This window comes from Rhincodon typus, chromosome 9 (assembly GCF_021869965.1).
Source record: "Rhincodon typus isolate 14 chromosome 9, sRhiTyp1.1, whole genome shotgun sequence".
Classification (NCBI taxonomy): Eukaryota; Metazoa; Chordata; class Chondrichthyes; order Orectolobiformes; family Rhincodontidae; genus Rhincodon; species Rhincodon typus.
Genome location: NC_063340.1, coordinates 6,967,013 through 6,979,433, shown reverse-complemented (window position 1 = coordinate 6,979,433; position 12,421 = coordinate 6,967,013). Strand labels below are relative to the sequence as shown.

Here is a 12,421-nt window from a genome sequence, read left to right as displayed (position 1 = left end):
TAGGGTGAATAGCCAAGGTCTTTTTCCCAGGGTAGGGGAGTCCAAAATTAGAGATTTAAGGTGAGAGGGGAAAGATTTAAAAGGGACCTGAGGGACAACTTTTTCACACAGAGGGTGGTGCGTGCATGGAACGAGCTGCCAGAGAAGGTGGTGGAGGCTGGTACAATTACAACATTTAAAGGGCGTCTGGATGTGTATATGAATAGGAAGGGTTTAGAAAGATATGGGCCAAATGCTGGCAAATGGTTACATTAGGATATTTGGTTGGCATGGACAAGTTGAACTGAAGGGTCAGTTTCCTGACTGTATGACTCTGTGACTATGTTGGTGTATTCAACAAAAATTGCACTGCACATATGTAAACAAAAAAGGTACATTTGATCCAGATGAAAGCAAATTACTGCAGATGCCAGAGAACTGAAATAAAAACAGAAAATGCTGGAGCAAGCTATCAGGTCTGACAACATCTGTCGAGAGAGAAACAGAGTTCATGTTTCTTAGAGATGGATACCGGATGGCAAAATGTAATATTGAAAATCCCAATGTAAGAATTTGAGATGGGAAACGCCTATTTAAACATTTAAATATTTTCTAAACTTGTCATGCTATAATTCCAAGTGTTGGCAATTGGTGGTGCTGTGGAACAGTTACTAAAATCTCTTCCTCTTATTTTCCTTTTCAGGTATGTTTGTACTCCTTGACAGATTTTTTTCAGCTTATTAACATTTCTAAATAATTCTTCCACTCTTCTGTTTTAAGTTTTTAGCACTTGACAATCCCTGCTTCTTTTTTCCCTGTTGCCAATCCATAGTAGCATCCTACATCTTCCTCTGCAGTCACAGGTCCCTACCCTCACTCTCTCTTTCTTTCTCTATATCCCTCTCACTTCTTCTCAGTCTGATTTCCTGCTTTCCTGAACCCTTGCTGCCTCTGACAACCCCTTCAGACATCCGATTGCTCCTAGGTCCAGCCCCAACACAATATCTACATTAGGAGATAAGCAAGGACTGCAGGTGCTGGAGTCAGAGATAACACAGTGTGGAATTGGAGGAACACAGCAGGCCAGGCAGCATCAGAGGAGCAGGAAAGTTGATGTTTCGGGGCGGGGCCCTTCTGCAGAAATGGGGAGGGGGAAGGGAGCTCAGAAATAAATAAAGAGGAGGGGTGGGCCTGGGGAAGGTAGGTGGGCGAAGAGTTTCAGGGCAGAGGAGATTACCAGAAGGTTGCAGTGGGAGAGAGATCCACTGAGGTCTTTCCAGAGGGAGGAGGACAATTTCTTCAAGGTGGGCATTTGTGGGAGATGCTCTGCAGTGGGGTTATAACTCACTCAGAGATAGTAAGAACTGCAGAGTCCGAGATAGCCCCATCCCTCCTCTCTCTATTTATGTCTGAGCTCCCTTCCCCCTCCCCATTTCTGAAGAAGGGTCCCGACCCAAAACACCAACTTTCCTGCTCCTCTGATGCTGCCTGGCCTGCTGTGTTCTTCCAGCTCCGTAACAATATCAACACTATCTGCAAGATGCACTGCAGAAATTTGCCAATGATCCTTACACAGCATCTTCTAAATCCATGATCAGTTTCATCTAGAAGGACAAGGGCAACAGATACATGACAACGCCACCACCTGCAAGATCCCCTTCAAGCCACTTACCATCCTGATTAGGAAGTATATCGCCGTTCCTTCAGTGTCGCTAGGTCAAAATCCTGGAATTTCCTCCCTAAAGGGATAGCGGGTCTACCCACAGCACACAGACTGCAGTGATTCAAGAAGGCAGCTCACTACCATCTTTTCAATGGCCATTAGTGATAGGCAATAAATGCTGGCCCAGCTAGTGATGGCCAAGTACTGCATACAGTTTTGGTCTCCTTACTTGAGAAAGGATGTACTGGCACAGGAGAGGGTGCTGAGGAGGTTCACTAGGTTGATTTCGGAATTGAGAGGGTTGTCTTATGAGGAGAGTTTGAGTAGACTGGGACTATAAACATTGAAATCTGGAAGAATAAGGGGGGAGATCTGATAGAAACATATAAAATTATGAAGGAAATTGATAAGATAGAAGCAGGAAGGCTGTTTCCACTGGCGAGTGAAATTAGAACTAGGGGTCATAGCCTCAAAACAAAGGGGAGCAGATTTAGGACTGAGTTGAGGAGGAATGTTTTCACTCAAATGGTTGTGAATCTGTGGAATTCCCTGACCAGTGAAGCAGTTGAGTGTTTTTAAGGCAACGATAGAAAGGAATTAAAGGTTACGGTGTGCGGGTGGGTAAGTGGAGCTGAATCCATGGAAAGATCAGCCATGATCTTATTGAATGGCAGAGCAGGCTCGATGGGCCAGATGGCCTACTCCTGCTCCTATTTCTTATGTTCCTATGTTCTTACATCCCAAGAATGAATCAAAAATCGATTCTGCTCCTCAATCTCCCCACTCTGCAGTTCAACCCATCATTTTGACAGGTGTCTCGACGTCAATCCTGAAATATACTTTAAAGATTCCCCTGAAATATTCCCTCACAATATTTTTCATGTTATGCTTGATGGAGTGGGCCTTCTGAAAATTCCAGACATCCTACTGCAAAACCCGTTGCACAACATAGGCAAGGAATGGTTCTTGAATGACTAACAGAACTTTCCAAAGTTTTTTCTCCATCTAAACTACAGAAAGATACATATTAGACTTCCTGAAATCTGCATTTGTATGATAAAGTTAATCTCCAACCAAACACCAGTGTCTTTTCCTGCTTCTCTCCCATGCACCACATCTCCCCACAAACTTGCTTTTTCTCCTCAATCTTCAACTTTTCCCTGTCCTCTTTCCAATGGCAGCCTTGGCATCTAAAGTTTTCTTAAATCCCTGAACTTCATCCTTAATTCTTTCTTTCTCTGATCATATCCCTCACTTGACTGTATATTCTCTTCAATTGACATCCTGCACTCATTACCTACTTCCTACAAGTCTATTACTACAGTGTATTGCATCCTGTGGTTTAAATGTCATGCACAGTCCCAACGCACCATCCTTCCCCACCCCAACACCACCTCTCCTCCATGGCTTTTCCCTCTCCTCCTATTAACCTCTCTCCCAAATTCCTATTTCTTTCCATTTCATCCAAGACTCCCACTTCACCTCCATCATTGCCACTGGAAAGGCCAGTCTGTGGATTGGGTCTCTAGCCTGGATATCTAGCAACACCTCCATAATCCAGACTCCCTGCCCGCAGTCACACAAAGTGCTGCTTTCTCCACCCTATCACCCAACAACCTCTCACATCAACAGGGATGAAGAAAAGAGGGAAACTGTTGAAAACATGGTCAAGAATAAGGAATGAACCAGGAAAAGAGGAGAGATAATCAGACAAAGGAGAGGCTGATAACTACAAGAGAGCGAATGAAAGCCTCCTACTTACTTAGAGGGACATCCCAGGAGTATAAATTAAAAATATAAAAAATAATAATGAGCATCTACTTGTGCCACTTTATAAGGGCAGGGAGTGAGATGTTTACCACAGATGGAAGAAACCTAGGACTGGGGCAGGGGCTGAAATCAGACCATTCAGGACAAAACTTGGGAAAATACTTCTTCACAAAAACAGAAGCGTGGAGAAGGCCCTCCATAAAAAAAAAAGCAGGTCCTAGCGTGATTAATCATTTTAAATCTAATGTCAAGAGATTTATTTGCAAGGTCAGAGTATAAAGGGAAGAAGAGCCAAGGTGTGCAGACGGAATTAAGATACAAATTAGACACGATCTTATTGAATGGTGGAACACATTGTTCAACTCTTATTCATATTTCTTATCTTCATGTATGAACTCACATTGTCACAGGGTCACACTTTCTCTTGAAGAATCTGTAAGGAGACTGGGAGGGTGGAATGTGAATGGATTGCCCCAGGATCAATCAATGTGCATGCAGTGTCCTTTTAGAGGACAAACCCAGCATATTTGCTGCCTCATTTAAATACTCATGGGTCTTCCTAGTATCTGGAGAAAGTGAGGCTGAAAAATACCCTTGGGTCAGGATTCAGTCTGATTGATTCCCATCCTACAGGCTGTGGCCTCGATGGAGAATGCCAGTAAAATTCTGCTCATTGAATTAGCAAACGAAAAAGCACAGAAAGATCAGCTGGATTCTATTTGCATAGAGCGAAATGGGGTTTAAATTAAAAATATGGAAATCAGGCAAGCATGGCATTTGATCTATGGTAACCATTACAGCTGTTAAAAATTGTACATTTCTCATTCAGACCTGGCAATTTCTTTTTAAATTTACCTTGTCATCTGCTCGTACATAGTAAGTGGGAGGAAATAAAGCAAAATGCAAGCAATAGAAATAATTTTATTCTTCTTTGTGTCTCCAGCTGTGCTTTAGATAATCTATCAAATAAAATCTCTTCTATTTCTGACTTTACTCCTCTCTCATCTCATTGCCTTCCCTATAGAGTCTATATGGAGTCCACATTAATGTGTCTCAAATGAGTTTAAAATCAGGCCCATATAGTTCAAGTCAGTAGACACCATACCACAATGTACCTTCTTCATGTCGGCGCAGGACATCTGAGGCCTGAGGTTCTTTTACAAGGACTGAACAATAAATATGGTTCGTCTTGTGTATCAGCAGCAGGCTGTGAACATACCTCCATGAGGTTGTTCAAGACAGTGGCATTCCTTCACAAATGGATTCCTTGATCCTGGCTTCTTCCTACCACCTGATTAAGGTGTACAAGATTATGGGGAGCTGAAAGCAGCTATTCCACTCAGTTGAAGGGTCAATAAGAAGGGACATAATTTTAAAGTGGAAGGCAGGAGGTTTAGAGGGAAAATGTTTTCACCCAGAGGATGGTAGGGTCCAGAATGCACTGCCTGGGAGAGTAGTTGAGGCAGGAAACCTCATAATCTTTAAAACATACATTAATGAGCACTTGAAGTGTCATAAAATTCAAGGCTATGGGCCTAGTGCAGAAAAGAGGGACTGGTGTAGGTGGTAGCATATTTTTAATAGTATAGATTTGATGGATTGAATAGTCTCTTCTGTACTGTATGATTCTATGATTCAAAGATTTTATGATTCGACACCCTTTTGATAGCATCTTTTACTTCACGTACAACTACAGCGAAAAACCTGTCTTCAACAAATGTGTTGATGAAACAAATTGAAATGTGGATGAACTTCTCTCCAATATGTTTTCCTATATATAATTTGCAAGCTTTTGTTTTCAAAATGAGTTGTCTAATCGTGCATTGCTACAGTTTAAAAGCTAAATAAATAGAATTTCGCTGAGAATTCATGTGTCAGGAACATTTTGCTCCAATTGGGACATCTCAATAATGAATCAAAGTAGAACAAAATTTTGTCATATGGGGAAGAGTGCCTTGTTTATTTAGCTTGTTGCACACAGTTGCAATACCTGTGTATCCCATTATACACATTCTCCATCTCACCAAAACCCACGCGATCTTTTGGAAGAGGCAAGAAAAGCAGATTAAAAAGCAGGGGTTTAGGGAAATTAAATGTGGAAAATTATTTTCTGACGCATCTCGGCAATTGAAACTCATCGAGGAGATTTGGATGATGGCGGTGGCAGAGTGCTGACATTCAACAATATTCTGAATGCCAATTCTATTTTCCTGGAAACATGAGGCCAAATCCCATCAAAGTCACAAAAACAGAGGTTGCTGGAAAAGCTCAGCAGGCCTGGCAGCATCCGTGAAGACAAATCAGAGTTAACATTTCAGGTCTGGTGACCTTTCCTCAGAACATAAATCCTATCAAAGTCAACTGGTAGCATCTGGGGTCAAATTTTCTATTCCCCCAATGGTTCTTAGTTAGAGATTCCAATGGACTTCATTTTGATTTTTGGGGGCATTTTCAGGGGCTCCTTTTCATTCTCACTAACCTCCATACTGGATAATGCAGTCACATGGGGTTATTTTCTTCTGTATTTATGTTGAATTTTTTTTGCAGCTTTGTTCCTTAGAAAGATAAGATGTACAAATACAAAGGCTGTACACACACATTACTAAATCTTTTAAATGGGAATCTATCAATAAGATGTTTTAGTTAACTTACGATATATATTCTCCCATATTCTGTTTGCAAACTGCGCTCGTGCACATGTTGTTATCGGCCCTTCTTCCCCCACTTTCACCATGTCCATTCCTTGATACAGCACAGCCAGTTAATCATTTGCAGGAATGCTACCAATCATTAAAAACTCCCTTGTTTTAGGATGAACAATACTTTTCCTGAAACCAAACAGAAATTGCTGGAGAAACTTATCAGGTCAGGCAGCATCTGTGGAGAGAGAAACAGAGTTAATGTTTTGAAGGCAGTAACCCTTTTTATAGAGTCATAGAGTCATACAGCATAGAAACAGACCCTTTGGTCCAATCAGTCCATGCCGAACATAATCCCAAACCAAACCAGTCCCACGTGCCTGTGCTTTGTCCATATCCTTCCAAACATTACTTATTCATGTACTTATCTAAATGTCTTCTAAACATTATAACTGTACCTGCATCCATCACTTCCTCTGGAAGTTCATTCCACACGAACCACTGTTTGTATTTAAAAACATGCCCCTCATGTCTTTTTTAAATCTTTCTCCTCTCACTTAAAAAATATACCCCCTAGTCTTGAAATCCCCCAATCTAGGGAAAATACACCTGCCATTCACCTTATCTATACCCCTCATTATTTTACAAACTTCTATAAGGTCACCTCTTAAATTTGTACACTCCAGCAAGAAAAAAGTCCCAGTCTATCCAGCCTCTCCTCTTCAGAACTGACAGTAGCTAGGAAGAAGTGGTATATATGCTGAAGACAAAAAGTGGGCAGGGATGGGCTGAGTGAATGGATAGATGGAGATGGAGATAGAGAAAATAGGACAATGGATGGATGATAGTATGCCAGGGAGAAAGAAAAGCTGATAATGGGGACCATGAGAGGGTGAAAATGGGTTAGCTATGCTGAAAGCTACCCATATCATGACAGAGCCAGGAGTGCAGGAGATGGGTCGAGTACATGGTAAAAAGGGTACAGGTTCTAAAATTATTGAACTTGATATTATTTTATTGAGTTTTATATTGTTATTTTCCTTGAACTGCTTGATGCTATTAAGGGCTTGCTCAGTGAGATCCCTTGATGGTTCAATAAGAAGTGCTTTTGAAGCTTTTGGCTAATTTTCAGTATGTGCAGTTCCAGTAGGTTGCGACATTACAATGTGACCTTCAATAGCCCTGTTTAGTTCTGCAAAGCCATCTTTTGGAGTGAATTTGAATGTTTCTTCAAAAAATTTGAGTTCAGCATTCTTTCAAACACAAGAGGTACAGGAGGCTTGGTTCTCTACACATGGATATTAAAAGCATGCCCAAGTATTTTCCTATTTGTTGAAAACTTTCCATTTGTAATCAATCCTCTTACCCCATTGGGCACTGTTTCCCATCAAACTGATGTCCTGCTCCTGTGCCACACCTGCCTGTATCTTGGACCTGGCCTTGATGGGTCCTCAGTGCTGAACTCTGTCAATCTCTGCTGCATTGTGGGCCCAAGATTGATCATCATGCCCCTCCAGTTCACCCAATCACAGGCTTCTTCCCTCCCTCCCACACACCCTTGCAGCTCCTCCAATGACAGATTCTATCCCTTGAGAAGCAGCAAGTACAGTAGAGAGAGGCAAAGCTGTGATTGGGTGTTCTGGAGCAACTTGGATGGGAGAGAAAGGACCTCCAGTTGGAGGAGCATCTCCTCAGAGATCTCATCTGTCCCAGAAACTGTGGCAATCCTTCTCTGGTTGGTTGGCCCCATAGTTGAATTTTCAGGGGATTTTGCGGCAAATTCATCAATTGCCCCCATGTATTTTGAGTGCTGGGTGGAATTTAAATTGAGTGAAATTGATAAATCTGGAATTGAAAGCTAATCTTTGTGAATGTGAACTATTGTTGATTGTTGCAAAAAAATTCATCAGGGAAGGAAATCTGCCGCTCCTACCTGCTCTCACTACTTGCGATGCTAGGCTATTGTGATTGGTTCTTAATTACCCTCTGAAATGGAATATCAACCCATTCAGCCCAAGGGCAATTAGGGATGAGCAATAAATGCTGGCATTGCCAGAGATACCCACATCCCATCAAAGAATAAGCTTGAATTTCTGGAAATATCTTTTTTTAAATCCAGCTCTCGGAAGGAATTTAGCACACAAACATCCACCATATGAGACAGCAGCGTTCCGCTTCTTATGGGAGATTATTAATTATTTAGGAATTAAGGGGTATGAGCCAAAGGCAGGTACAAGGCTACAGATCAGCCACGATCCCCTTGAATGGAGGAACAGGATCGAAGGGCCGAATGGCTTACTCCTGCTCCACTGTTCCTACGCAATGTACATCTGAACAAGATGTAGCTTTACACTGCTGGGATAGCTGAGATCCAGTCACTGCCTGCGTTCAAATTCTGGTGAAGGGTCAATCCGAAAGAAGTATCTAGAAATTATAAGAGGCGATGATAGTGTGTATAGTTGGAGTCTTTCTCCCAGCGTGAAAATGTGAAATATTAGGGGCTCAGGTTTAAGGTGGCAGGGGAAAAGTTTAAAGGAGATGTGCGAGGAACGTTTTTTTCACAGAGGGTTGTAGGGTGCCTGGGACATGCTGCCAGTGGAGGTGGTAGAAGCAGAAACCATAGCGACGTTTAAGAGACATTTAGACAGACATATGAACAGACATGGAATAGAGGGATGTGAACCACATGCAGAGAGATGGTATTAGTTTAGAATGGCATCATGGTCAATACATGGTGGGCTAAAGGGCTTGTGCTTGTGTTGTACCATTCTATGTTCTAAGACACTAACCTCTTGTTCCCTTGACTCCATTCTCACTGACCTGCTGATTAGATTACATTATGAGTGGTTACCTTCACGAAGTTATCCATCAGAAAACTGAATTAAGGCAATGGTTCCTGACCAGACCTTTAAGACAGTAACATGACAGCATAGCATGTACTATTCTAGTTTAAAACCACTTTAGTCACTCTCTCTCTCTGTAATGGAGTCAGTGTGGTCTGTTGGTTACATCTTTGTAATGTACAATAACATCAGTAAGTACAGAATTCAGACTGTGCTTGCAGGCCTGTGGTAGCATACTGGACAGTGCAATGATCGGAGTGTAGGCATACTTTATCAGAATAAGATGAGAGCTTATGTTATTACTCATGGTCTCCCTGACTTGCTCTTTGACCCTTTGTGATCCATGGATGGTATGAAGATGAGAGATACTTCTAGCATTTTTTCAGCATTTATAGGTATACTCATGTCTTTAACCACCTTACTCTACCTGGTGAGGTCAATAAAATGTGTCTAGCACTGAAAGCCTGAGGTGATAGATTTGACACTGACCACCACTGGCTACCCTCATAATAGATTATATGCAGAACCACTTTATGGGGTCATCATTCCTGGGGTCCTAGAAGAGAGCCTTCATTTCCTTGCCTTATACAATCTCTTATACAGCTTCTGAAAACCCTGTAACCTTTTTCATTACAAACTCTCTGAGTGATACTCCTGGTTCTGTCACCACAGTTATGTTTCTAGGTTTAATTCTCTTTCTATATCTCTTTCCTCTTGCTGTCTCCTCTAGCTGGAGAAGCTTTTATTTACTGCAGTTAGATTTTATTCTGTCCCCACTAGTTAAAAGCCCATTTCTGGAACTTAAATACCCAATCTAGGCTGATGTGTCGTAGGAACACAAAATAAGCTACTCAGCTTTCTGAGCACCTTGTACCATTACATTATCTTCCACTTCCTCTGCATCTCAACAGCATCTGCTGACCGTTAGTCACACTATTATTTTTATTAATCAAATATCTATCAAATTCAGTCTTTAAATTTCAACTGAATCCAACTTCTGGGAGATGGTAGTTACAGATGTACATATACACATCAGTGGCACGCTGCACTGTCAGAATTTAAAACATTAAATCAAGGTAGATATTAAACAGTAGTATAGTATTCGCAACTCCCCTCCCGTAACTAGGATCCCACATTGCAGACTATAACATGCAATGATCTTTTGCAAGCCCGCTCTTTATGCAAACATTGTTGAGTTAAAAATTCATAATTAATTTTATGCATTATTCTTTGGGATTTTTATCAAACAAATGCCACTCTTGGCTTCTGAGGGATAGGATAGTTAAAAATGGAAAATTTAGGATGTTTCTCAACAACAATGGAATGACATTTCTGGTTACTTTTCCATTATGTTAGTTAAGGATCTGAATATCACAATGCAACAAAATTAAGGCATCTGACAGTATTACAGACATTCGAATGTTAGTGATGCCCTCTGCTGTGTGTTATCCTACATGACGACTGAAGTGTGGAAACATGATAGGAATCTCTCAAGAGCTGATTCTGGATGGAGGATGAGAGTACGTTTTACATTGGGAATAAACAGTTATCCTGTAATTAACAGCATCTATATGAGCAAAAGCACCAAAGCCAAGCTGAAAATAACATGATGTCTGTACTAGCACGCCATGGGGTCATCTGAAATATTGAAAATAAAATCAGTGCAAGAGGGAATTTTAAAATTTCAATTTGTAGGCAGGCATTTTTACAATTGTCAGCATAAGGGAGCCCATGCTCTGAGATGGACAATCCACAATGGTGATCAGATTTACAACAGGCTCTATTTTGCTAATTTTTAATGGGTGAACAGCATTTGTCAATTGCTCAAAGTTTTGGTTGACAAATATTGTCACAGTTCACCAAGCCATACAGGTTCGTCAGTTTATTTATCCCTTGCACTATCCTGCTGCCTTTCATTCTATACAAGGCCTTCCTGAGAATCCTTTATCTGAAAAAGCAAATTCTTTCATTTGGCACCTAACGTGGCAACAGAAGATGGTTGTATTAAATGGGGATCTCAGGATATGTCTGCACAGAAACACAGAAAGCTACCATGGAGGATCTCCAAGAAGATCACATATATTGACACAGGTACAGCTGTTAATCAGGAAGGCTAATGGGATGTTGGCCCTTATTTAGAGGAGCTTGGAGTATAAGAGTGGTGAATTCTTACTGCAACTGTACAAGATGCTGTGAGACCACATCTGGAGTATTGTGAGCAGTTTTGGTCCCCTTAATTAAGGATTGTCTAATGAGCAAAGGTTAAACAGGTAGGGACTCTACTCACTGGAGTTTAGAAGAAGGAGAAGTGATCTCATTGAAATGTATGGGATTCTTAAGGAGCTTGACAGGGTAAATGCTGAGAGGATGTTTCTCCTCATGGGAGAGACTAGGGCATAGTCTTAGAATAAAGGGGTGTCAATTTAAGACTGTGATGGGAAGGAATTTCTTCTCTCAGAGGGTTGTGAGTCTTTGGAACTCCTTGCCACAGAGAGCTGTTGGGGCAGAATCCTTGTGCATACTTAAGGCTGAGATAGATAGATTCTTGATCAGTTGGGGAATCAAGGGTTGTAGGGAAAGGGCAAGAAAGTGGACGTGAGAAATGTTGAGTCAGCTATGATCCTTTTGAATGGTGGAGCAGGCTCAACAGGCCGAATGGCCTAATCCTGTTCCTATTTCCCTCTGGTCTTTTGGTCTGCAGGAGTTCCTCAGGGCAGCTCCCTAAGCCCAATGATCTTCAGCTGCTTTATCAATGACCATCCTTCCATCAGAAAGGGGGCGACTTGTACATGGTCATGCACTGTTCAGCTTCCTTCACAGGTCCTCAGATAATGAAACGGCCCTAACCTGCATGCAGCAAGACATACTGAAAATCTTGCATGATTAGTGACTAGAATTTGCTCCATACAAGCACCAGGTCACGAATATAGCCAAGAAATGAAAGCCTAGTCAACTTCCAACTCTTGATATTCCACCATCAGTATCTTGATCTGTGGGTGTGGTTCACCACTGACCAGAATCTCAGCTGGACCATCCATATAAACGTCACGGCAGGTCAAAGGCTAGGTATTCTGCAGCAAATGGCACATCACCAGCCTTCTCAGTGCCTCACCAAGATCTGCAGGTCACAGTGTGAGGCATAATGGAATGTAATTTGGAATGGTGCAGATGCAACAACATTCAGGATGCATGGTACAATGCAGTCCATTTGGTTGACACTTAACACACTTATTCCAAATGTCCAGCCCCTTCACCATGAACATACTGTGGCTGCAGTGCATTTTGTCCATGGGGTGTGCTTCTGGAGTACTGTGTTCAGTTCTGGTTGCCCTGCCACAGGAGAGTAGTTATTAAATTGGAGACGTTCAGAAAAGATTTACCAGGATGTTGCCAGGAATGGAGGGTTTGAGTATAAAAATAGGCTGGATAAGCTGGGAGATAGTAAGAACTGTCGATGCTGGAGTCAGAGATAACACAGCATGGAGCTGGAGGAACACAGCAGGCCAGGCAGCATCAGAGGAGCAGGA

At 41.8% G+C, this 12,421-nt stretch overlaps 1 long non-coding RNA gene across 1 annotated transcript in view; it reads right to left on the bottom strand.

Moving 5' to 3' along the window:
- Positions 1-5,372: 5,372 nt before the first annotated feature.
- The window catches only part of LOC125484111, a 9,906-nt gene continuing 2,857 nt past the window's right edge, over positions 5,373-12,421 (bottom strand). Inside the window, exons 2-3 of the long non-coding RNA XR_007262970.1 lie at positions 6,065-6,289; positions 5,373-5,967 (exon numbers count right to left, since the gene is read on the bottom strand). This is a non-coding gene — a long non-coding RNA (uncharacterized LOC125484111). The remainder of the gene's footprint in view (positions 5,968-6,064; positions 6,290-12,421) is intronic.